Genomic DNA, 25,184 nt, shown 5'->3' on the forward strand with positions numbered 1-25,184 from the left:
GCATGTAGTGATCAACATTTAAATATATTTTATTTAATTTAATGCTGAAAAATATATTTCAGAGAATATCTGGTACCTAATCTCCACCATAAGTTACTGAATTAATAATATAGAAAGAGCACTAGTGCCATAAATGTGTCCTGAAATAATATACTTCACCAATAATAGGAATAATAGTTATATTGTATGTAGGAGAAAAGATATAAACAGAACTCTGAAGGGTCATTTGGAGTGATTACGACATACATGCCTGACCTTTACTACAGAGTTGTAAAACTAGCCCAAGGTCAGTGGAAACGCAAGCAGCATGAAGATCCTGAAACTCAAGATCTTTAAAGTAGGTATGGTGTTAAATGATGTTAATTTTTTGACGAATGTCTTTAATCTCTATGTATTATAGCTAACAGAGAAGCAAAAATAGAATGCTGATTTCAAGTTTTCTTAAAAGACATAATAATGATACAAAAAATGCTGAGAGATGATAAGAGCACTAAAAAGAGAATTGAGGAGCAGGTACAAGGCTCAGGGATGGTGTTGGGTGACTGGACACAGGTGTGGACATTTTCTAAAGCCAGAGTGGTTGTTCCATGACATGACATAAAGTTACAGTGTAACAGAAAACACGGTAAAGTCACCAAGAAACAATGGAGAAATCATTCTCTTAATTTATAACTGACTTGACTGGCTGCATGGCTTAGAAAGGAGAGTTTATTCCTACCTCCAGCAACCTCTTAGTGAACTAAGACAGGAACCATCTGCAGGTAAATATTGGGTCTCAGGATGAGGTAGAAAACTGAGAGTCGGTGGAGTCAACCACGAAGAGTATGAGCATTTACCTGACTGGAGAGGAAAGACCAAAGATACTTGGAAGAATTACAAGGCAGTCACTAAGGACACAAAATCTGGCCATAACCTGCCTATGGCACCTTCTACCACTGCTCAGGAAACTGATCCTGAAGAGACAGTTTGAAAGGTTAGCCTAAATTTGGAATTGCTGAAAAATACATTTCAGAGAAATATTAGGGAAGAGACTACACAAATGAGTAAATGAGTGGGTATTGTCTCTGAAATATCAGCTCCACAGCAGCTTGACCTAGGACCAGCAGCACAGGAACAAGAGTCACACTGTCTGCTGGTTGACACTGCCCTTTGTGTTCTACAGTCTTCCCACCTCATCTCCAAGAAATCCCTGCCACTGAGAAACCCTTAACCTTTCATCTATCACAAGCACTTCAACTTCCTCACCCATTCTTTTCCTTCATCACTTTTCTGTGGCATTTTTAATGTTGAAGCTTAGGAAAAATCACTAAACTGGGTATTAGCATAACAAGTGAGACACTGAGTGTTCAACAAGTGCTGTATCAAGGGTAGCACTGCTTAGACATCTAGGCAAAATTAAATTACTCACAACAAATACCTTATGAAAAGGACCCAGGCATGAATATCATCATCACACAACATTCTTATGAGTCCAGGATGTGGAAACATGTATGATTGTCATTTTCCAAAGAACAAAAATACCCAGAGTTTTGTTTAGTCTTGTCAGTGTTAAACAATGTGACCACAGCACTTACACTGCAGAGACAACAACTGTTCTGCCTCTCTTAGACACATTGTAAAACAACTTGCATGTTAAATACTCAGTCTATAGAGGCACGTGACACACACCTGAACCTACCCCACTGCTGGCATTAACGACTTCATTAAAGAGCAAACTCTAGAACATGTTTTGAAACTCAGTGGAATTAAAACCCAAAACAATTCTACACTCTGGGGTGACAGAGACACTTCCCAATATGTATGAAAACTTCTTCCACTTGGGTTAGATTTCAGTGTCCCCATCTGCTAAGAGACAGTGTATGGTGTGTTCATAATATTTTCTTTCCATCCAATGTCATCTAAGCTTTCACTGAGAACCTGTATGCTCAGAACAAAGGGAGAAACATATTCTCTGAGTGTCTTTGAGGACTTTTACTTAAGAACATGTAACAGCTTTCTGTTGCTGCAAAATACATTACCACAACTTAGGTCTGTAAGAAGCCTGTTTATCATACCATAGTCTGTACTTGGCATAGACATGTCCTTTTTTCAAGTGACTCAAGAGTCAGAAGAGGAACCTGGATGGCAGTTCCTTCCTCATCCCAAGACATCCTTTCACACTCATAAAATTCTATTCTGCATTATAGTGCTGAATATCCCCAATTATATTAATTAATATTTAATTAGCATGAAGTAAAAAGCTTCATGTGGGATTTTCATGTTCCAATTGTGTGGATTACTGTGCCCTCACACTGGTCTCCCCCAACCCAGATCCATAATCCCCTGACACACATTAGACTGTTTGTATTCAGTATCATTCCTTTTCATTTTTTTAATCCCCACCAGTTTGCCTTCATGTTTAGTTTTTAACTTTAAAAGAAATACAATAGGAAAATTTAAAAAATACAGGTGAAAATTCAAAGTGTATTAAGCACAGTAACTCATGCTCAGAAGAAAAATACCATAAATTCTCTCTCACTTCCTAGACTGTAATGACAATGAGTGTATCAAGGTCTGGGTACAACAGTATAGGTAAAGACTGGGAGAGTAGAAAAGGTCTATGAGAAGAGTCTCTGCTTTTTGTAATTTGTGAGCCAAAGGGCACTTTGATCTCATACTGAAATGCTTATCTACACTACAAGGAACCTTTATTACAAGTCTAAAGACCTTTTCTGCAACAGAAAATTCCTAACTTGTTGATTCAAATGTCAGCGAATTTTTTAAAAGAACATAGCTGATAAACTCAGTCCAGCACCTCTCTTGGGAGAGTAAGTGTGTCACAAGCCATCCAAAATTACACCCTGCACAGAAAGCATATATGCTAACAAATCTCTGTGAAATATCTAATTTTCAATTGTTTATTTTCTTTCTCCCACAGTCTGGTGAGTGTCAAAGAGGCTCCAAAGGACAACATGATCCTGAAAGACAAGTAGATCCTTCAACTCCTCCTTCTACTTATTTTTGTTCTCAGAATGATTCCAACCATGTACAAATTGCCCTAACATCCTCTCAATTGCGTATTGAAGTGGTTATTCAACCACCTCCGGTTCCTGTTGTTCTTCCTTGTTTAATAGATATAGGAGGATTTAAACTTTTAATGTCATTGGTCTTATATAGTAATCCCCTGCATCCCAGACCTCCAAGCAAACCTCTCTCTGACCTCCTCCCACAGTACAAGCAAATACAACACCCGGTGCCAATAACTACTGCTACTGCTCAAAATTCCACTGATAATTTTTGAAGGTAGTAGAAAATAATAAATTCCTTTTGGCAGTCAGAATATCATGAGCCAAAGCACTGTAGAATGTTGTGAGAAATAATCTTTAAAGGCTTAAGAAACAAAAACAAACAAACAAAAGAATGCTTAAAATCAACCTTTACCAAGCATTATACAAAATGAGAATAAAGATCTGAGCAGCATTATTGACTGTTGTCCTCAATGTGACTGTTGTACCACTTACTGTGTCATTTGCATAAAAGTAATACTTCCAGAACCTAACCTTGTTCCAGAAGGCAAAGTGTCCATTACAGAAATACAATTATAATGTGCTATCATGAAAAGATAATAAGATGTCCCCTTGAGAGTCACCCATCAAATAATTACTAATCACAGACTAGGATGGTATGTATTAAAATTATTTTTCACAAAGCCAATGCCTAAAAATTACTGATATTGTCATTATATTTGACATAACAAATATTTTACATCCATGGATTCAAGCAATTTTGCTTGGAAAAGACTTTAAGAATGCATTGCATGTGTACAGAGCATTTCTTTTCTGCCATGATTCCTTCAATAATCCACAGCAGCTATATTACATTGTATTTATATTAACATAGGAACTACCACCATATAATGATTGTTTGATGTGTGTAAGAACCTGTAAAGTTGAAAGAAAATCATAAATTATTTTAGTTGGTGTACTTGAATACGTATAATTCATAGCACACACAATCACCTCAGTAACAGGCCCTCAAAATTACCCAAGGACTATTGTGCTTATAACCAAACTTTCATATGACCTTTCAGTTATAAGGAGAAGCATATTCCAAGAAAATCAAAATAATTTTCACTCCACCACTCCTGCTGCTTCTGTCCCAGATGGATATGACCATCAAGGCATGTTGTTCTCACTCACTTCCCCTTGGCCTATTGTTGCCATCCCTTGCTGCCAAAACACACACATTGCAACTCTGTCCTGAGCTTTATTTGCTAGATCCACTACACACTTTGAACTCAATGAAGTAGTCACATCAAAGAACACACCAAACTACCCTGATCCAATAGGTATAATTTTCCAACCTAGACAAGTCAAATGATCTTGTACAATTCCATCCCTTATAAAACATTCATAACACCCTTATTTATGAAGAGATGTGCCAAGAGAAACATATACATCTGCCTATATCTTCATTTTCCTGGGATTCCCCCTCCTTCAATCTCTTCTGCTCCTATAGACTCTTTTCCTGCCTTCCTCTCCACTTTCCAATAATGTCACCTTAACATCAACCCACACATCAACCTTTCTGTTTAACTTTTTCAAAAAACCTTTTTAACTTTTCCCTCAAATGTAAGCTGTGTACAACTGTTACCACTTGAATATATTCTAAATGACTGTGTTTTCTCAAAGTTAATTAGCTTAAGTAGGCTATAGAACTAAATTAGTTCTCAACTCCATCAGAAATATGAGAATGGGCAAATATCTAAAAACATAGGAAGCCTAACATGGTTTCCAGAGAAGAGACAGGTTGTAAAGACAAATCTCTACTATCAGTTCCCTGTGAGCAACATATGAGAGTAATGTCTTCAGCCTTCTGGCCCAGAAGTCTGACAGACTTTAAAATGCAGAAATCTTGAAAGGTTGATAATTCTGGCTTGGCAAAGATTATCTGCTGGCTCTTCTGCATAATGTGTCCCCTTCTGGACAGTATTAGTCTGTAGATGAAATAGGCAGTTTCTGCCCAGTGACTGCCTAGCCACAAAATATACCTCACCTAGAGGTAGAGATGCTCAATTTCTTCATTAAATCCATCGGAGGGGAACTGTAAGGAGCAAATATGTCTCCACAAAAGATAAATAACAGTAAATGTCATAATTTATAGATTTCTGAGGTTTTTGAAAACCATCTAACTATAAAAATCATTTCAGAACTGTTACACCTTGAATAATCCTAACGATTCTTAATTGAAATATCTCAAAAACACCCTTTTAATTGACTAAGAACAATGAGTTTGCTATCTGGTTCTTAACTAGTATTTTTCAGTCAACTCAAAACAGTGTATAATAGCAGTTATAGGACTGGGTTTAAACCTGGCCTTTTCAATGTATTGTATAAGTACAATACCTATATGACAGTAACAATACTAATCTCAATGTTAAATCATTAAGAAATTATACTACTAAAAACCTTAAATCTGAATCAAATAAATTCTCTACCACTGTAAATATTGTTACTTCAACTTTGTATCAATTAGAAAAATTTCTACCAGTTTAAGATATGACTTTAGCTTAGTTACCAAGAAAAGATTATGGCTGTATAAATCAATCTGGTTAATTCCTCCCTGTAAAATTATGGCCATTTCTAGATTCTTTATAAAAACAACCTTAGAATAACTACCTTCACCCCACAAAGTCCAGGGAATTGGGGCAATGACTCTTCATACCTTCATTAAGTTGAATACATGGGCACTGAAAATTTAGAAGAAGAAAGGGAAATGAGGAAGCCAGGCAGGCCTCAAGAGGAAAAGCCAAACGGGTGATTCTTGTAGTCTCTGATGTCTGGAATCAAGCCAGTTCATCATTCTGATGATGAGCTTTACCTTAATTGCACATTCTGTTTCATATATATATATATATATATATATATACAGAAAACATTTTAGTATTGAGGTATAACTTGTTTGATCACCTTGAATTTAGTTTTTCAGGTGGGCTACCTCTATCATATCTAATCCATATAAGTCTGGAAGGCACATCACATCACACTTTTAAACACACACACACACACACACACACACACACACACACACACACACAAGCTTTCTTCCAAAATAGCATGTTCCTTAGTTGGCAAATTAAATATCTTGTATTTTGTAATCTCTCCTAGAGAAATAATATAACCACAAAACTCAACATCATACCCATTTTAAAATTTAAAACAAATCAATAAAATAAAAAACTGCATGATCTTATTCATAGGCCTCTAATAATCTACCATGTCAAGATATCAACTCAAATTTCTGTGGATGCCACGTTAAGAGAATATGAGCCTCTTGTGGTAATTTTAAGATAATCATGAACCCTCACTAGCTGCCGTCTGACAAGCCACGTGGCCTTAGCAGGGTAATTCACAAAGCAAACTAACTTATTATCAATTACAAATCTATAAGTAAGTAATTTGAATAACTAAACATTAGTCTAAAGTATTCCGATCTGTTCAGCACTCAATCTAGAGAGTCACATATTCATTTATTAATAACTTCCCTGACAGAAACAATGACTTAACCAAATTCTTAAGAAAATGGCTGCATCTAGAGAATATCATCCTGAGTGAGATAACCCAGTCACAAAAGAACAGACATAATATGCAGTCACTGATATTGGGATGCTAACCCCAGAGGCTTGCACTCCCCCAGAAACAACTCACAGACTGTATGAAGTCCAGGAAATAAAGAAAACAAAAAAATATATATTTACAAAACAAGAAGACTTTGACAATTTCCATGTTGCATTTTGTTTTGCATGTATTTTATGCTCATTGTAACTATTAGGTTTTCAATGCATACTGTCAAGCCCTTGAAAAAATCAAGTACTGACTAAAAAATATATTCACATAGATTTATGTAAAAATTATTTTAATATCTGAAAAAACAGTACTGACAAAAATGTATAATTTTAAGCAAAATATGTTTAAAATCTGTACATTTATCTTTGTTTTGTAAAATAAAGTCATTCAAAAAAAAAACTTCCCTGAAAGGCTGTGCTTGTGGACCAGACTCACAGGCTCTTTCCCACCTGGACTTGCAGAGAAACTGGGGCACAGAACTGCTGAGGTTGCACAAAAAGTTCTCCAAAGGCAGGAAGTGCTTTGCTCTCTGAAAAAGGGTCCTTTCCCACCCACAGTGAGGGCCCAGCCTCTGTGATCCAGGTGATCCAGTCCCAGAATCTTCCCAGCAAAGGCAATGCTCAAAGATAAGCTCCACAGGTGCTTTTACACCTGGACCAAAGATGAGCTTGACCTGATGAATAGGCCCAGGGGTGATACACCTGGAATTCTAAGAGAGCAGACAGTGCTGAGCTCTCTGGAAAAGGGTCCTTTTTGGCCGAGACAAAGAGCAAGATCTCTGCCAGTAGGACTCAGGACTCAGGCAGAGGACTGAGCACCCAGAACAGCCTCACAAGAGCTCCCAAACCTGAGTCCACAAAGACAGAACTGAGTCACTGCCATCAGAACTCACTCCTTGCCCACAAAAAGCTGAACACTCAGAAGCAATTATCTTCCTGAGCCAACAGACCCTCAGATCCACAGGAGAGACAGGTGCCAGTCACTAACAATATAACCTATAATCACAGATATCAAGATGGCAAGAGAAAAGCAAAAGAACCTAAGCAATGAAAACCAAGACAATGAAAAAAAAAAAAAAAAAAAAAAAACAATGAAACTGGCAACATCAGAACCCAGCTCTGCCACCACAACAAGTAGTGGATTGCCAAACACACCAGAAAAATAAGACATAGACTTGAAATCACACTTCACAATGATGATGGAGATCTTCGAGAAACATGTGAATAACTCCCTAAAACAATTACAGGACAACCAGGACAAATCACTCAAAAAACTACAGGAAAACACAACCAAACAAATGATAAATTGAAAACAGAAATAAAAACAATAAAGAAAACACAAAAATAGACAACTCTGAAGATAGAAAACCTAAAAAAGAAATCAGGAGTGACAAATGCAAGCATCAGCAACAGACTACAAGAGATGAAAGAGAGGATCTCAGGGGCTGAAGACAACATAAAAACCATAGACAAAGCAGTAAGAGCAGATGCAAAAACAAAAACGCTCCTAACCCAAAATGACTAATTCCAGGTTGCATCTTGTTTTACATGTACTGTATGCTCATTGTAACTAGTAAGAGCTTAATGCACACTATCAAACCTTAAAAAAACCAAGTACTGACAAAAATGTATTCATATACTTTTATGCAAAAATGCATAAAATCTGTACATTTATCTGTGTTTAAAAAAAAATGTCCAAAAGATCCAGGACACAATGAGAGGACCAAATCTAAAGAAAATAGGAATACAAGAGGGCAAAGAATATCAACTAAGAGGCACAGTAAATATCCTCAACAAAATCATAGAAGAAAACTTCCCTACCCTTAAGAATGAGATGACCATGAACATAAAAGAAGCCTACAGAACTCCAAATAGATTGGTCCAGAAAAGAAATTCTTCTCAACATATAATAGTCAAAACGCCAAGTTCAAAACAAAGAAAGAATACTAAAAGAAGTAAGGGAAAAAGGACGTGTAACATCTAAAAGCAGACCAATCAGAATTCCACTAACTTCTCAACAGAGACTATGAAAGCTAGAAGATCCTGGACAGACATCACACAGACTCTAGGAGAACACACATGCCAGCCAGCCCAGGTTTATATATCCAGCAAAACTCCCAATTACAATAAATGGAGAGACCAAGATATTCCAGGACAAAACTAAATTTACACAATATCTGAACACAAATCCAGGCCTACAAAAGACAATAGATGGAAAACCCAACACAAGGAGGGAAACTACACCCTAGAAAAATCAAGAAAATGACTAAGCAAGAAAACCAAAAGAAGAAAGACACACAGACATAATTCGACCTCTAACAGCAAAAATAACAGAAAACAACAATCACTATTCCTTAATATCTGTTAATATAAATGGGCCCAATTCATCAAAAAGAGACATAGACTATCAGTCTGGATACATAAACAGAATCCAGTATTTTGCTGCATACAGGAAACTCATCTCACAGGCAAAGACAGACACTACGTCTGAGTAAAAGGCTAAGAAAAAAAATCCTTCAAGAAAATGTCCCCACAAAAAAAAAAAAAAAAAAAAAAAAAAACTGGAATAGCCATTCTAATATCAAATAAAATAGATTTTCAAACAAAAGTTATCTAAAAAGATAAGAAAGGACACTTTTTACTCATTACAGAAGAAATCTATCAGGATGAATTCTCAAAACTAAACATCTATGCTTCAAATACAAGAGCACCCATATTCATAAAAGAAACCCTACTAAATCTCAAAATATATACTGCATATCAAACAATAATTGTGGGAGACTTCAACATGTCACTATCATCAATAAACAGTTCATGAAAGTAGAAACTGAAAAGAGACACCGTGAAACTAGCAGAGGTTATAAACCAATTGGAATTAACAGACACCTACAGAACATTTCATCCTAAAACAAAAGACTACACCTTCTTCTCAGCACCTCACATCAACTTTTCCAAAACTGACCATATAGTTGCTCACAAAACAAGCCTCAATACATATAAGAAGATTGAAATACTCCCATGCATTCTACCATATCACCATGGACTAAGGCTGGACTTTAATAACAACAAAGAACAGTGCTCTCATGAACAATAACATGGTCAAAAAAGAAATAAAGAAGGTGAGGATTTTTTTAGAATTTAATGAAAATGAAAGCACAACAACCCAAACCTGTAGGATGCAATGAAAACATTAGTAAGAGGAAAACTCATAGCTCTGAGTGCCTCCAAAAAGAAACTGGAGAGAGCATATATTAGCAGCTTGACAGCAGAGCTGAAAGCTCTAGAACAAAAAAAAAAAAAAAAAAAAAAAAAAAAAAAAAAAAAAAAAAAAAAAAAAAAAGCAGATACACCCAAGAGGAGGAGACAGCAGAAAATAATCAAATTCAGAGGAGAAATCAACCAAGTAGAAACAAAAAGAACCATACAAAGAATCCACAAAGCCAGGAGCTGTTTCTTTGAGAAAAGCAATAAGATCAATAAACCCTTAGCCAGACTAACTAGAGGGCACAGAGAGAGTATTCAAATTAACAAAATCAGAAATGAAAGGAGAAACATAACAACAGAAACTGAGGAAATTTAAGAAATGACCAGATACTACTACAAAAGCCTATAATCAACAAAACTGAAAAATCTGGAGGAAATGGACAAATTTCTAGACAAATACCAGATACCAAAGTTAAATCAGGATCATAAAAACCATCTAAACAGTCCCATAACACCTAAAGAAATAGAAGTGGTAATCAAAAGCCTCCCAAACAAAAATAGCTTAGGACCAGATGGGATCAGTGCAGAATCTATCAGATACTCATTGAGGACTTAATACCAATACTCTGCAAACTATCCCACAAAATAGTCTCAGATGAACACTACCCAACTCATTCTTCAAAGCTACAATAACTCTCATTCCTAAACCACCCAAAGACCCTACAAGAAAAGAGAACTTCAGACCAATCTCCCATATGAACATTGATGAAAAATACTCAATAAAATTCTTACAAACCATATCCAAGAACACACCACAACAACAATTCACCTCGATCAAGTAGGCTTCATCCCTGGGATGCAGACATGGTTCAATATACAGAAATCCATCCATGTAATCTACCATATAAACAAAATCAAAGAACAAAAACCACATAATCATCTCACTAGAAACAGAAATCATTTGACAAAATTTAACACCCCTCCTTGTTAAAAGTCTTGGAAAGTGTAGGAATCCAAGACCCATACCTAAACATAATAAAAGCAATATATTGCAAAACAATAGCCAACATCAAACTAAAAGGTAAGAAACTTGAAGCAGTCCCACTAAAATTAGGGACTCGACAAGGCTAACCCCTCTCCCCCTACCTATGCAATATAGTACTGAAAGTTCAGGACAGAGCAATTATACAGCAAAAGGAAATCAAAAAAAAATACAAATTAGAAAGGAAGTAGTTGAAATATTAATATTTGCAGATGTCACAATGGTATACTTTGGCAACCCCAAAAATTTCACCAGAGAACTTAAACAGGACAACTTCAGCAAAGTGGCTGGATATAAAATTAACTCAAACAAATCTGTAGCCATCCTCTACTCAAAGGACAAAGATGTGGAGAAAGAAATTAGGGAAAAAATACCCTTCACAATAGTCACAAACAATATAAAATACCTTGGAATGACCCTAACTAAGCAAGTGAAGGACATATATGACAAGAACTTCAAATCTCTGAAGAAGAAAATTGAAGATCTCAGAAGATGGAGAGATTTCCCATGCTCATGGATTGGAAGAATCAATATTGTAAAAAATGGACATTTTACAGAATGTAATCTACAGATTCAATGCAATACCCATTAAAATTCCAAAAGAATTCCTTAAAAAGTTAGAAATGGCAATTTGCAAATTCATCTAGAATAACAAAAAACATAGACTAGTGAAATCTCAACAACAAGAAAACTTATGTGGGAATCATGATCTCTGATCTCAAGCTATATTACAAAGCAATTGTGTTAAACACAATATGGTATTGGTAGAAAGATAAGCAAGTAAATCAATGGAATAGAATAGAAGATCCAGAAATGAACTCTCACACATATGGTTACTTGTTCTTCGAGAAAGGAACTGAAAACATTCGATGGGAAAAATACAGCCTCTTCAACTAATGGCATTTGCTCAACTGGCAGTCTGCATGCAAAAGAATGAAAAAAGATCCTTTCTATTCTCCTTGTATAAAGCTCAGGTGCAAGTGGATCAAAGATCTCCACATGGAACCAGGTACACTGAAACTATTAGAAGAAAAAGTGAGAGAAAGTTTAGAACACAAAAGGACAGGGAGAAAGTTCCTGAACAAAACACCAATGACTTATGCTCTAAGATCAAGAACTGATAAATATAACTTCATGAGATAGCAAAGTTTCTGTAAGGCTAAGGACACTGTCAAGGAAAGAAAATGGCAGACAACAGACTGGGAAAGGATCTTTACCAATCCCATATCTGATAGAGGTCTAATATCTAATTTATACAAAAAAAATCAAGAAGTTAGACTCTAGAGAATCAAACAAACCTATTTTAAGAGTGGGGTACAGAACTAAACAAAAGATTTTTAACTGAGGAATATCAAATAGCTGAGAAGAACCTAAGGAATTGGTCAACATCCCTAGTCATCAGGGAAATGCAAATCAAAACAACCCTGAGTTTCCACCTCACATCACATTCATAAAAGAAACACTACTAAAGCTCAAAAATTACATTTTACCACACACAATAATAGTGGGAGATTTTAATAAACCACTCTCACCAAAGGACAGATCATGGAAACAGAAACTGAACAAGGACACTGTAAAACTAACAGAGACTTTGAACCAACCGGAATTAATAGATATCTACAGAACATATCATACTAAAGTAAAAGAATACACCTTCTTCTCACCACCCCATGGCACTTTCTCAAAATTGACCACATAATTGGACACCGAACAAGCCTCAATCGATATAAGAAGATTGAAATACTCCCATGCATCCTCTCAGATCACCATAGTCTAAGGCCAGTCTTTAACAACAACAAAGTCAATGAAAAGCACACATACACATGGAAACTAAACAACGCTCAGTTAAACTATAGCAGGGTCAAAGAAGAAATAAAGAAAGAAATTAAGAATTTTCTAGAATTCAATGAAAACAAAAACACAACATACCCAAACATATGGGATGCAATGAAAGCAGTATTGAGAGGGAAACTTATAGCCCTAAGCTCTTCTAAAAAGAAACTGGAGAGAGCATACATCTGCAACTTGATAGCACAGATAAAAGCTCTAGAACAAAAGGAAGCAGATACACCCAAGAGGAGTAGACGGCAAGAAATAATCAAAATCAGGACAGAAAAAGACCAAATAGAAACAAAAAGAACCATCGAAAGAATCAACAAAACCAAGAGCTGGTTCTTTGAGAAAATCAACAAGATGGATAAACAACTAGCCAGACTAACGAGAGGGCAAAGAAAGAGTATATAAATTAACAAACTCAGAAAGGAAAGTGGAGACATAACAACTGAAACTGAGGAAATTCAAAAAATCATCAGATCTTATTACAAAAGCCTATACTCCACAAAGTTGGAAAATCTAGAGGAAATGGATGAATTCCTAGAAAGATACAAAATCCTAAAGTTAAACTAGGACCAGGTAAACGATCTAAGTAATCCCATAACACCTAAAGAAATAGAAGAAGTCATCAAAAGCCTCCCAAACAAAAAAACCCAGGTCCAGACAGGTTCAGTGCAGAATTTTATCAGACATTTATTACGGACATAACACCAATACTCTCCAAACTATTCCACAAGATAGAATACTACCTAACTCATTTTTTGAGGCAACAATAACCCTCGTTCCCGAACCACACAAAGACCCTACAAGGAAAGAGAACTTCAGACCAATCTCACTTATGAACATTGATGCAAAAATACTCAACAAAACCCTTGCAAACCGAATCCAAGAACACATGAAAACGATCATTCACCATGACCAAGTAGGCTTCATCCCAGGGATGCAAGGATGGTTTAATATAAGGAAATCCATATATGTAATCCACCATATAAACAAACTCAAAGAACAAAATCACATGGTCATCTCACTAGATGCTGAAAAAGCATTTGACAAAATTCAACACCCCTTCATGTTAAAAGTCCTGGAAAGAACAGGAATCCAAGGTCCATACCAAAACATAATAAAATCAATATACAGCAAACCAACAGCCAACATCAAACTTAACAGTGAGAAACTTGAATCAATCCCACTAAAATGAGGGACTCGACAAGGCTGCCCACTCTCCCCCTACCTATTCAACATAGTACTAGATATCATGGCTGGAGCAATTAGACAGCCAAAGGAGATCAATGGGATACAAAACAGAAATGAAGAAGTAAAAACATAACTCTTTGCAGATGACATGATAGTGTACTTAAGTGACCCTACAAATTCCACCGGAGAACTCCTACAGCTGATAAACAAGTTCAGAAAATTGGCTGGATACAAAATTAACTCAAACAAATCAGTAGCCTTCCTATATTCAAATGACAAACATGTGGAGAAAGAAATTAGGGAAAAGATACCCTTCACAATAGTCACAAAAACTATGAAATAACTTGGTGTGACTCTAACTAAGCAAGTGAAGGACCTGTATGACAAGAACTTAAAACCTCTAAAGAAGGAAATCGAGAAAGATCTCAGAAAATGAAAAGATCTCCCATGCTCATGGATTGAAAAGATTAACATTTTAAAAATGGCCATCCTACCAAAAGCAATCTACAGATTCAATGCAATCTCCATCAAAATTCCAACCCAGTTCTTCATGGAATTGGAAAGATTAATGTGCAATTTCATATGGAATAGCAAAAGACCTAAAATAGTGAAATCCATCCTCAACAACAAAAAAACATCTGCGGGAATCACTATACCTGACCTCAAGCTATATTACAAGGCAATTGTGCTGAAAACGGCATGGTACTGGTACAGAAATAGGCACGTGGATCAATGGAATAGAATAGAACATACAGAAATGAGCCCTCATGTATATGGTCCCCTAATTTTTTACAAAGGAGCCATAAACATTCAATGGTAAAAGGACAGCCTATTCAACAAATGGTGCTGGTTCAACTGGCACACAGCATGCAAAAGAATGAAAATAGACCCTTTCTTATCTCCTTGTGCAAAGCTCAAGTGTAAGTGGATCAAAGATCTCAACATTAAACCAGATACACTGAAACTATTAGATGAGAAAGTACGGAAAACCTTAGAACATATAGGCACAGGAGAAAATTTTCTGAACAGAACACCAATGGCTCAAGCTCTAAGGTCAAAGATTAACAAATGGGACTTAATGAGATTGCAGAGTTTCTGTAATGCTAAAGACATTGTCAAGAAAACAAAACAGCAGCCAACAGAATGGGAAAAGATCTTTACCACCCCCACATCAGATAGAGGCCTAATATGCAAGGTATACAAAGAACTCAAAAAGCTAGACACCAGAGAATCAAACAACCTTATTAAAAATGGGGTACAGAGCTAAAAAAACATTCTCAATTGAGGAATGTGGAATGGCTGAGAAACATCTAAGGAAGTGCTCAACATCTTTACCCATCAGGGAAATGTAAATCAAAACAACCCTGAGATTCCACCTCACACCAGTCAGGTTGGTCAAGATTCAAATCTCAGTTGACAACAGATGCTGGTGAGGATGTCGAGAAAGAGGAACACTTCTCCACTGCTGGTGGGGTTGTAAATTCATACAACCACTCTGGAAATCAGTCTGGCGATTCCTCATAAAAATGGAAATAGTACTACCTGAAGACCCAGCTATTCCACTTCTGGGCATATACCCCAGAGACACTCCAATATACAACAAAGATTCATGCACCACAATGTTCATAGCAGCTCTATTTATAATAGCCAGAAGCTCGAAAGAACACACATGTCCTTCAGTAGATGAATGGATACAAAAATTGTGGTACATTTACACAATGGAATACTACTCAGCCATCAAAAACAATGACTTAACCAAATTCTTAAGAAAATGGTTGCATCTAGAGAATATCATCCTGAGTGAGATAACCCAGTCACAAAAGCACAGACATAATATGCAGTCACTGAATGTGGGACGCTAACCCCAGAGGCTCGGACTGCCCCAGAAACTACTCACAGACTGTGTGAAGTTCAAAAAAAAAAAAAAAAAAAAAGAAAAGAAAAGAAAAGAAAACAAAGCAACACAAAACAAAAAACAAAAAAAAATTCATGCTCAATTTTTACACACTAAAAAAACGTTGACAAATTCCGGGTTACCTCCTGTTTTACATGTACTTTATGCTCATTGTAACTAGTAAGACCTTAATGCAGAGTATCAAACCTTAAAAAAAAGAAAAAAAAAAGCCAAACACTGACAAAATTGTACTTTTATACATATATGCAAAAATGTTTAAATTTTTTTCTTTTGTCTTTGTTTTTTAAAATAAAGTTTTAAAAAAAGTGATCACAGAAATCCAAAAAAAAAAAAAAAAAAAAAAAAAAAAAAAAAAAATTAAGCCTGGTGGAAATGAAATGCTTTTGGGTTCAATCTTAGCACTAAACACAAACTATTCTGCTAAATCAACTTTCGGAAATATATGAAAACTGACGTGTAGAAAACCTGTAGGTTCAAAATTATACTACTTAATTATTTCAGATTAATACTTAAAAGTGACATATATGTTATCTAAGCCAATGAGTCATTTATGTCATGAATTATGAATGTTATTAGCATGGTATACTGAAAAAGAGAGAGGACAGAGAGGGTGATGAATATCAATGTTATTTAGCAATAGAGCAACATATATGAATCAGTAATTTTAATGTTCTTTCTCATTTTGCTTAATAAATGCTCTTACAATCACAAGAAATTTCAATTTTTAAATGTTTATATATCCTACATAACATTTATTTTTAAGATGACACAGGAAATTACAGGAGATTAACACGTAAAAGGACAGCCTATTCAACAAATAGTGTTGGTCCAACTGGCCCTAATCATGCAGAAGAATGAAAATAGATCCTTTCTTATCTCCTTGTACAAAGCTCAAGTGCAAGTGGATCAAAGATCTCCACATTAAACCAGGTACACTGAAACTATTAGATGAGAAAGTAGGGAAAACCTTAGAACTCATAGGCACAGGAGAAAATTTCCTAAACAGAACACCAATAGCTGGAGCTCTAAGGTCAAATATTGACAAATGGGACTTAATGAGATTGCAAAGTTTCTGTAAGGCTAAAAACACTGTCAAGAAAACAAAACGGCAGCCAACAGAGTGGGAAAAGATATTTACCAACCCCACATCAGATAGAGGCCTAATATCCAAGGTATACAAAGAAGTCAAAAAGCTAGACACCAGAGAATCAAACAACCCTATTAAAAATGGGGTACAGAGCTAAAAAAAAAAACATTCTCAATTGAGGAATGTGGAATGGCTGAGAAACATCTAAGGAAGTGCTCAACATCCTTAGCCATCAGGAAAATGCAAATCAAAACAACCCTGAGATTCTACCTCACACCAGTCAGATTGGCCAAGATCCAAAACTCTGATGACAACAGATACTGGCAAGGATGTGGAGAAAGAGGAACAATTCTCCACTGCTGGTGGGGTTGTAAATTCATACAATCACTCTGCAAATTAGTCTGGCGATTCCTCATAAAAATGGACATAGTACTACCTAAAGACCCAGTTATTCCACTTCTGGGCATTTACCCCAGAGACACTCCAACATACAACAGAGATACATGCACCACAATTTTCATAGCAGCTCTATTTATAATAGCCAGAAGCTCGAAAGAACCCAGATGTCTTTCAGTAGATGAATGGATATAAAAATTGTGGTCCACTTACACAATGGAGTACTACTAAGCTATCAGAAACAATGACTTAATGAAATTCTTAAGAAAATGGATGCATCTAGAGTGAGATAACCCAGTCACAAAAGCACAGATATAATATGCAGTCACTAATAATGGGATACTAACCCCAGAAAGCTCTGAACACCCCAGAAACAACTCACAGACTGTGTGAAGTTCAAGATAAAAAAGAATATATTTTAATTAAAATAGAACTGTATCATATCCCCCTTTCCTTCCTAGAGCCCCTCCTAGTCTCTCTCCTGTCCCCTCAAATTAATAGCCTCTTTTCCTATATAATTGTTACATATTTACATATAAGTATGTATATATACCCACAAATCCTTAATTGCAACCTTAAAAAATGTATTTATATACTTTTATATGAATTCTGAAAATTTGTACATTTATCTTTGTTTTTTAAAATAAAGTAAAAGAAATGATGTCCTAAAAATAATCAAAACAAACAACCTCTGTTATCTTTTCTATTTTTTCCTTTTTTGTTTTTATTGGATGTTTTCTATATTTACATTTCAAATATTCTTTTCTTTTTAGGTTTCCACTCCAGAATCCCATTATCCTATCCTCCATCCCCCTGCCTCTATGATAGTGCTCCCCCAGTAACCCACTCCCTTCTGCTTTCCTGCACAGGGCCAAGGACATCTTCTCCCATTGATGCCAAGGAAGCAATCCTCTACTACATATGCAGCTGAAACCATGGGTGGCTCCCTGTGTACTCTGTTGTTGGTGGTTTAGTCCCTAAAAGTTCTGGGGGTCTGTTTGGTTGATGTTCTTTTTCCTATGGGGTTGAAAACTGCTTCAGCTCTTTCTGTTCTTTCTTTAACTCCTTCATTGGGGACCCCATTCTCAGTCCAGTGGTTGGCTGCCAACATCCAACTCTGTATGTTTCAGGCTCTGGCATAACCTCTCAGGAGACCGTTATATCAGGCACCTGTCAGCATGCACGTCATCCTCAATGCTGTCTAGTTTTGGTGACTGTATATGGGCTGTATCCACAGTGGCATAGTTTCTGGATGACCTTTCCTTCAGTCTCTGTGCTACACTTTGTTTCTGTATTTCCTCCTGTGAGTATTTTGTTCCCTCTTCTAAAAAGTACTTAAGAAATTATACTTTGGTTTTCTTTCTTGAGTTTCATGTGTTGTCTTTGAATTATATTTTAAGTATTCCAAGATTTGGGGATAATATACAGTTTTCAGTGAGTACATACCATGTGTGTTCTTTTGTGTCTGGGTAACCTCACTCAGGATGACATTTTTCTAGTCCTTTCCATATGCCTAAAAATTCATAAAGTCATTGTATTTAATAGTGTAGCAGTACTCCATTGTGTAAATTAACCATATTTTCTGTATCCATTTCTCTGTAGAAGGACATCTGTGTTCTTTCCAGCTTCTAGCTATTATAAATAAAGCTGCTATGAACATGGTATAATATGTGTCCTTGTTAAATGTTGTAGCAGCTTTTGGATAAATCCCCAGGAGTGGTAGAGCAGGGTCCTCAGGTAGTACTATGTCCAATTTTCTGAGGAACCACCAGACTGATTTCCAAATTGGTTGTACCAGCTTGCAATCCCACCAACAAAGGAGTGTTCCTCTTTCTCCAGATGCTCACAAGTATCTTCTATCACCTGAAGTTTTTATCGCAGCCATTCTAAATGGTATGATGAATTTCAAGGTTGTTTTGACTTGCATTTCCCTGATGACTAAGAATGTGTATATTTCTTTAGTTGCTTCTTTGCCATTCAATATTCCTCAGTTCAGAATTCTTTGTTTGGCTCTGTCCCCCATATTTAATAGAATAGTTTGATTCTCTAGAATCTAAATTCTTGAGTATATTGTATATATTATATGTTAGCCCTTTATCAGCAGTAGGATTGATAATGATTTCTTCCCAATCTATTGGTCTCCATTTTGTCCTATTAACAGTGTCCTTTACCTTACAGAAACTTTGTAATTGTGTGTGTTCCCATTTGTTGATTCTTGATCTGAGAGCGTAAGGCATTGGTGTTGTTCAGGAAATTATCTCCCTTACCTGTGTTCAAGACTTTTTCCCACTTTCTCTTCAGTCTGTTTCAGTGAATCTGGTTTTATATAGAGGTCCTTGATACACATGGCCTTGAGCTTTGTATGCAGCCATAAGATTAGATTGAATTGCATTAGTCTACATGCTGACTACCTGTTAAAACTGCATCATTTGTTAATAATGCTATATTTTTTTCAGTGGATGATTTTAGCTCCTTTATTAAAAAATCAAGTGACTGTAGGTGAGTGGGTTCATTTCTAGGTCTTCAGTTCTATTTCATTGATCTCCTTACCCGCCTTAGTACCAATACCACACAGTTTTTACCATAACTGTTCTGTAATACAACTTGAGGTGATTCCCCCAGAAGTTTTTTTATTGTTGAGAATAGTTTTGCTATTCTGACTTGTTTTGTTGTTGTTGTTGTTGTTGTTGTTGCTGTTATTGTTGTTGTTGTTATTAGTCCAAATGTATTTGCAAATTGCTCTTTCTAACTCTATGAAGAATTGAGCTGGAATTTTGATGGGAATTGCATTGACTTTTTACATTGCTTTTGGCAAGATGGTCATTTTGATATATTAATCCTAACAATCCATGAGATTTTCCATTTTCTGAGATCCTTTTTGAATTCTTTCTTCAGAGACTCAAGGTTCTTGTCATACAGATCTGTCACTTGCTTGGTTAAAGTCAAACCACTGTATTTTATGTTACCTGTGACTATTATGAAGGGTCTACTGCTTTTGGGTGTATATGCTCCTTTTTCTTCTAGAGTTTTCAGGTGTGATGTCAAGTTAGTGCATGCTCTCTTCGGTTTCTTTTTGGAAACACTAAGTGCTATGAGTTTTCCTCTTAATACAGCCTTCATTGTGTCCTATAGGTTTTGGTATGTGGTACCTCTATTTTCATTAAATAGTAAAAAGACTTTAACTTTGTTCATTATTTATTCATTGACCAAGTTATCACTGAGTTCAGCTTCCATGTGTATGTGGGCTTTCTGTTGTTTTTGTTGTTATTGACCAGCCTTGAACCATGGTGATCTGATAGGATGCATGGGATTGTTTCAGTCTTCTTGTATCTGTTGAGACAAGTTTTGTGACCAATTATATGGTCGATTTTGATGAATGTATCATGAAGTACTGAGAAAAGGTTATATTTTTTTGGTTTAGGATGAAATGTTCTATGGATATCTGATAAATCCATTCTATTAATAGCATCTATTAATTTCCCTGTGATCTGTTTAGTTTCTGTTTAGATGATCTGACCATTGATGACAGAGGGGTGTTGAAGTTTCCCAGTATTGCTGTGTGTGGTACAGTGAGTGCTTTGAGCTTTAGTAGAGTTTCTTTAATGAATGAGGTGCCCTTGCATTTGAGTATGGATGTTCAGGACTGAGAGTTCATCTTGACTGATTTTTTTCCTTTGATGAGTATGAAGTATCCTTCCTCATCTTTTGGATAACTCTTGGTTGAAAAATCAATATTATTGCACATTAGGATGGCTATTCCAGATTTTTTTCATGTGATAATTTGCTTGGAATTATTTTCCAGTCTTTTACTCTGAGGTAATGACTGTCTTTGTCACTGAGGTGCATTTCCTGTATGCAGCAAAATGCTGAGTCCTGTTTATATATTCAGCCTCTTAGACTATGCATATTTATCGGAGAATTGCATCCATTGATGTTATGAAATATTAAAGAAAAGTGGTTGTTGCTTCCTGTTATTTTTGTTGTTAGAGGTGGAATTGTGGTTGAGCTATCTTCTGTTAGATTTATTCAAAGAAGATTACCTTCTTGCTTTTTCCAGGTTGTAGTTTCTCACCTGTGTTAGAGTTTTACATCTATTATCCTTTGTAGGACTAAATTTTTGAAAAAACATTATGTAAATTAGGTTTTGTCATAGAATATCTTTGTTTCTCCATCTATGGTAATTGAGAATTTTGCTCGGTATAGTAGCCTGGGCTGGCATTTGTGTTCTCTTGGGGTCTGTATGACATCTGCCCAGGATTTACTGGCTTTTAGAGTCCTTGGTGAGAAGTCTGGTATAATTCTGATAACTCTGACTTTTTATATGTTACTTGACCTTTATCCCTTACCGTTTTTAATGTTCTTTCTTAGTTGTGTGCATTTGATGTTTTGGCTATTATATGACAAGAGGAATTTCGTTTCTGGTGCAATCTTTTTGCGGCTCTTTAGGTTTCTTGTATGTTCATGGGCATCTCTTTCTTTAGGTTATGGAAGTTTTCTTCTATAATTTTGTTGAAGATATTACTGGACGTGCTACCTGCCCTTGTGGTCTCTGACTGGAGCTGTTCCGCTTGTGATCCTATTATGTCAAACTCCTCAAAGGCCAGTGGTCTCTGTGTTTCTATGGTCCTTTGATCCTGTGCATGTTAGAGCACCTGAGAGTGGTGCTTCCTCTGGATGTTGTTGGAATGGGTGAGGAACTAGTGCCCAAGAACTGATCAAGGCCCAAGTTTATACTGGAATGAACCATAAATTTTTAAATATGAAAAAATATATATCTTTTAAGAAATTCAAAATAAGCTTCAAGACATGTTGGCATTTGACTTTACAATATTTTCCCACAAAATATAATGATCAAAGGTGGTTTCAGACACCAGTGATAAAATAATGTTTTCTACATTTTATTGTTTCTATTATTTGAAATTTTAAGCAAAAAAAAAATTATTATGACTAGAAAGCAAATAAATTAATTGCAGCATTAAATCTCACTTCTGGACAGTCTGAAGGCCTCCAAGAAGACCAGCTGCATGCAGGACAACAAGTAAGGGACCCTCCCAAATAACCACAGCAGCTGGGAACCCATCTCTACCTCCCTCACTGCCTATGATTTCCACAGGACCCACTGGAATAAGTGAGTATATCTCAATCCCACTAGGAAAAAAGAAGAAAGCAATCAATGAGGGCATACAGATAAAGGGACCTGGATAAAAGAGGGGACAGTGAGGGAAAAGGGGAAACATGATCACATATTATGGTGCAACAGGAATGAAGACCTGAGGGCCAACAGAATGTATGGAAACAGGCAGCCTCAAGAGGTAGGAAGTAGAGGGAGGGACCCTCTAGAATGTACCAGAGACCAGGGAAGTGCGAGAGTCTCAGGAATTAAAGGGAGGTACCTTAGATGAAATGCCCAACAGTGGGGACAGGGAACTTGTAGAGTCTACCTCCAGCAGAAAGACAGGACATCAAGTGAAGGGATGGAATTGTCATCTCACAATCAAAAACTCTGACCCAGAATTGTTCCTGTCTAAAAATACTGCAGGGGAAAAAATGGAAAAGAGACTGAGGGAAAGGAGGTCCAGTGACAGGCTGAAATTGGGATTCATCTCAAGGGAGGCTCCAAAGCCTGACACTATTACTGATGCTATGGTATGCTTACACATAGGAGACTAGTATGGCTGCCCTCCAAGAGGCCAAACAAGCATATGACTGAGACAGAAGCAGATATTTACACCCAACCAATGGACAGAAGCTGGGGACCACTTTGGTTGAATTAAGGAAAGCTGAAAAAAGTTATAGAAGACGGTGACCCCATAGGAAAACCATCAGTCTCAACTAACCAGACCCTCAAGATCTATCAAACACTGAGCCACCCACCAAGCAGCATACATGAGCTAGTCTGAGGGTTCTGACACTTATACAGCAGAGGACTGCCTGGTCTGGCCTCAATGACAGAAGATGCACCTAACCCTCAAGAGACTTCAGACCCCAGTATGTGGGGAAGTCCTGAGGGTTCAGGTGGAGGTGGGGATATCTTCTAGGAGACAATGGGAAGAAGGACTAGTATGAGAAATTGTTGAAGACTAGGAGGGGGATATAGACTGGAATTTTAAAAAGGATTAAAGATTTTTTTCAATCTCTCTTCTGTTTGACGAAAGAACAAAACTAGGAAATTGACCTCGTCAAGCCATGAAAACCAAGCACATTATCAAATTTTCTCTGTATGTGCTACATAGTCTCAAATTCCACAGGCAATTCTTCGAGGCTTTACAAGGATGTTTGAATGATGTGTTCTAGTAGCTAAAGGACAGCAGCAATAAAGCATAAAATCTGCCCTAATGAAGCCAGAGCTCAATATACATAACAACACTGGCATTGAGTTCCTCAAATATACATAAATAAAACTAAAGACTTGAGTCATTCCTGGAAAAGAAAAGTGAAGACAGAGATCCAATGGTGGTGAATTGGTATTGTGCACAAAGTAATAAGTGAAAATCTCTCCATTCCTATGAATTTTTAAGGAAGAACTAAAGAATATTAACTCTTTGTGGTGGAGTTGTGTAGGAAGCCGTTGGCGCCAATAGATGGCGCCAGCTTTCCGCTCATTGTTCAGCCTACAAAAACCTTTTCCCTCGTGTTGCTTGGCAACCACATAAGTCACAGCCCAATCTCGGGGCACGTGATTGAGCTACTGGAGGATGCACCAATCAGGTAGCAACACAAGTCTCTTAGGCATTTATAAGCAGTGCATTTCTCTCCCACGTGGGAGATAGTGGAGAGATTGCGGGAGATCCCACATGGAGAGAGACTGGGCAGAGAGATCGCACGTGGGAGACTGCATGTAAGAGGTCGCCTATACAGTAGACCCCGGTAGAAGAAGTCCCCTGTTCAGGGAGATCCCCTGCTCAGAGAATTGTACAATAAGGGTTGTTCGCAGAAGAATCCTGTGGTCGCATGCCTTTTCCTGCTGGCGGGAAGTGGGGCACGTGACAAGTGGTGCCGAAAATCCCGGGAGTGCCGAGGGGAACCTTCAGGCCGCTGAACTAGATTCAGAACTGCGGAAAAATTAAAAGGTAAGTTCTGAGAGACATGTCACTCTTTAGTTTTTACGGGGTGCCAAAAGAACATGCCAAAAACTTAGGCATGTCTCTTCTTGGATTTTCTCCGACAGTAGAAGGGTTATTGCTTGCATTTGTGGTAACTGTTATAACATTACTGTTGTGGAAGTTATCTAGATGAAAAGTTAGCACGCAGCACCTATAGGGTGGGTCAGAAACAGAACGTGATAAAGAAAAAGACAAGGGAGGTAGTCTCCGAGAGACATGTTCAAAACAAGTCAGAAACGGAGAAGTGGCGGCGAAAGAACCGCCAGGAAAAGAGAGGACTGCGCCAGAGTCCAATGCTTTGTATCTGCTAAAGGAACAAATGGCGGAAAAACCGCCGGGAAAAGAGAGGATCTCGTCCGGGGAAACAGAGTACAAGTTTCCCGGAGAGAATGCTTTGTATCCGTTAAAGGAGAAAAGGGCCCTAGAGCTGGCAGAAAAAGGATCACAAACTGAATTTCAATTTGAGAAAATTTTAGAAAAACAAGAGACAAAAGAATTTGGGGCAGAGCAGTTTCAGGGGAAACAGAAAACTTTAACAAAACAAAAGGCAGCCTCTGCCTTTCCACCTCATGCTGAGAGGAAGTGTGAATTCTCCTTTTGTCCGCCAGAGACTTGCCATGCCCTCGGCAAATGTTTCTGGTGTTTGAGGAGAATAACATCTGCAGTTATCAACCTCTAGAACATAAACAAGTCAAAGAGTTGGCAGAGTCAGTCAGAGTTTATAGAGTTACTGCTAATTATTCAAAAAACCTGGATAGGCTAATGCCACCTGGATTGCTGGTTGCTGGCCTATTTTCCAGCCAAAG

This window comes from Micromys minutus (assembly GCF_963924665.1).
Source record: "Micromys minutus genome assembly, chromosome: 1".
Lineage (NCBI taxonomy): Eukaryota > Metazoa > Chordata > Mammalia > Rodentia > Muridae > Micromys > Micromys minutus.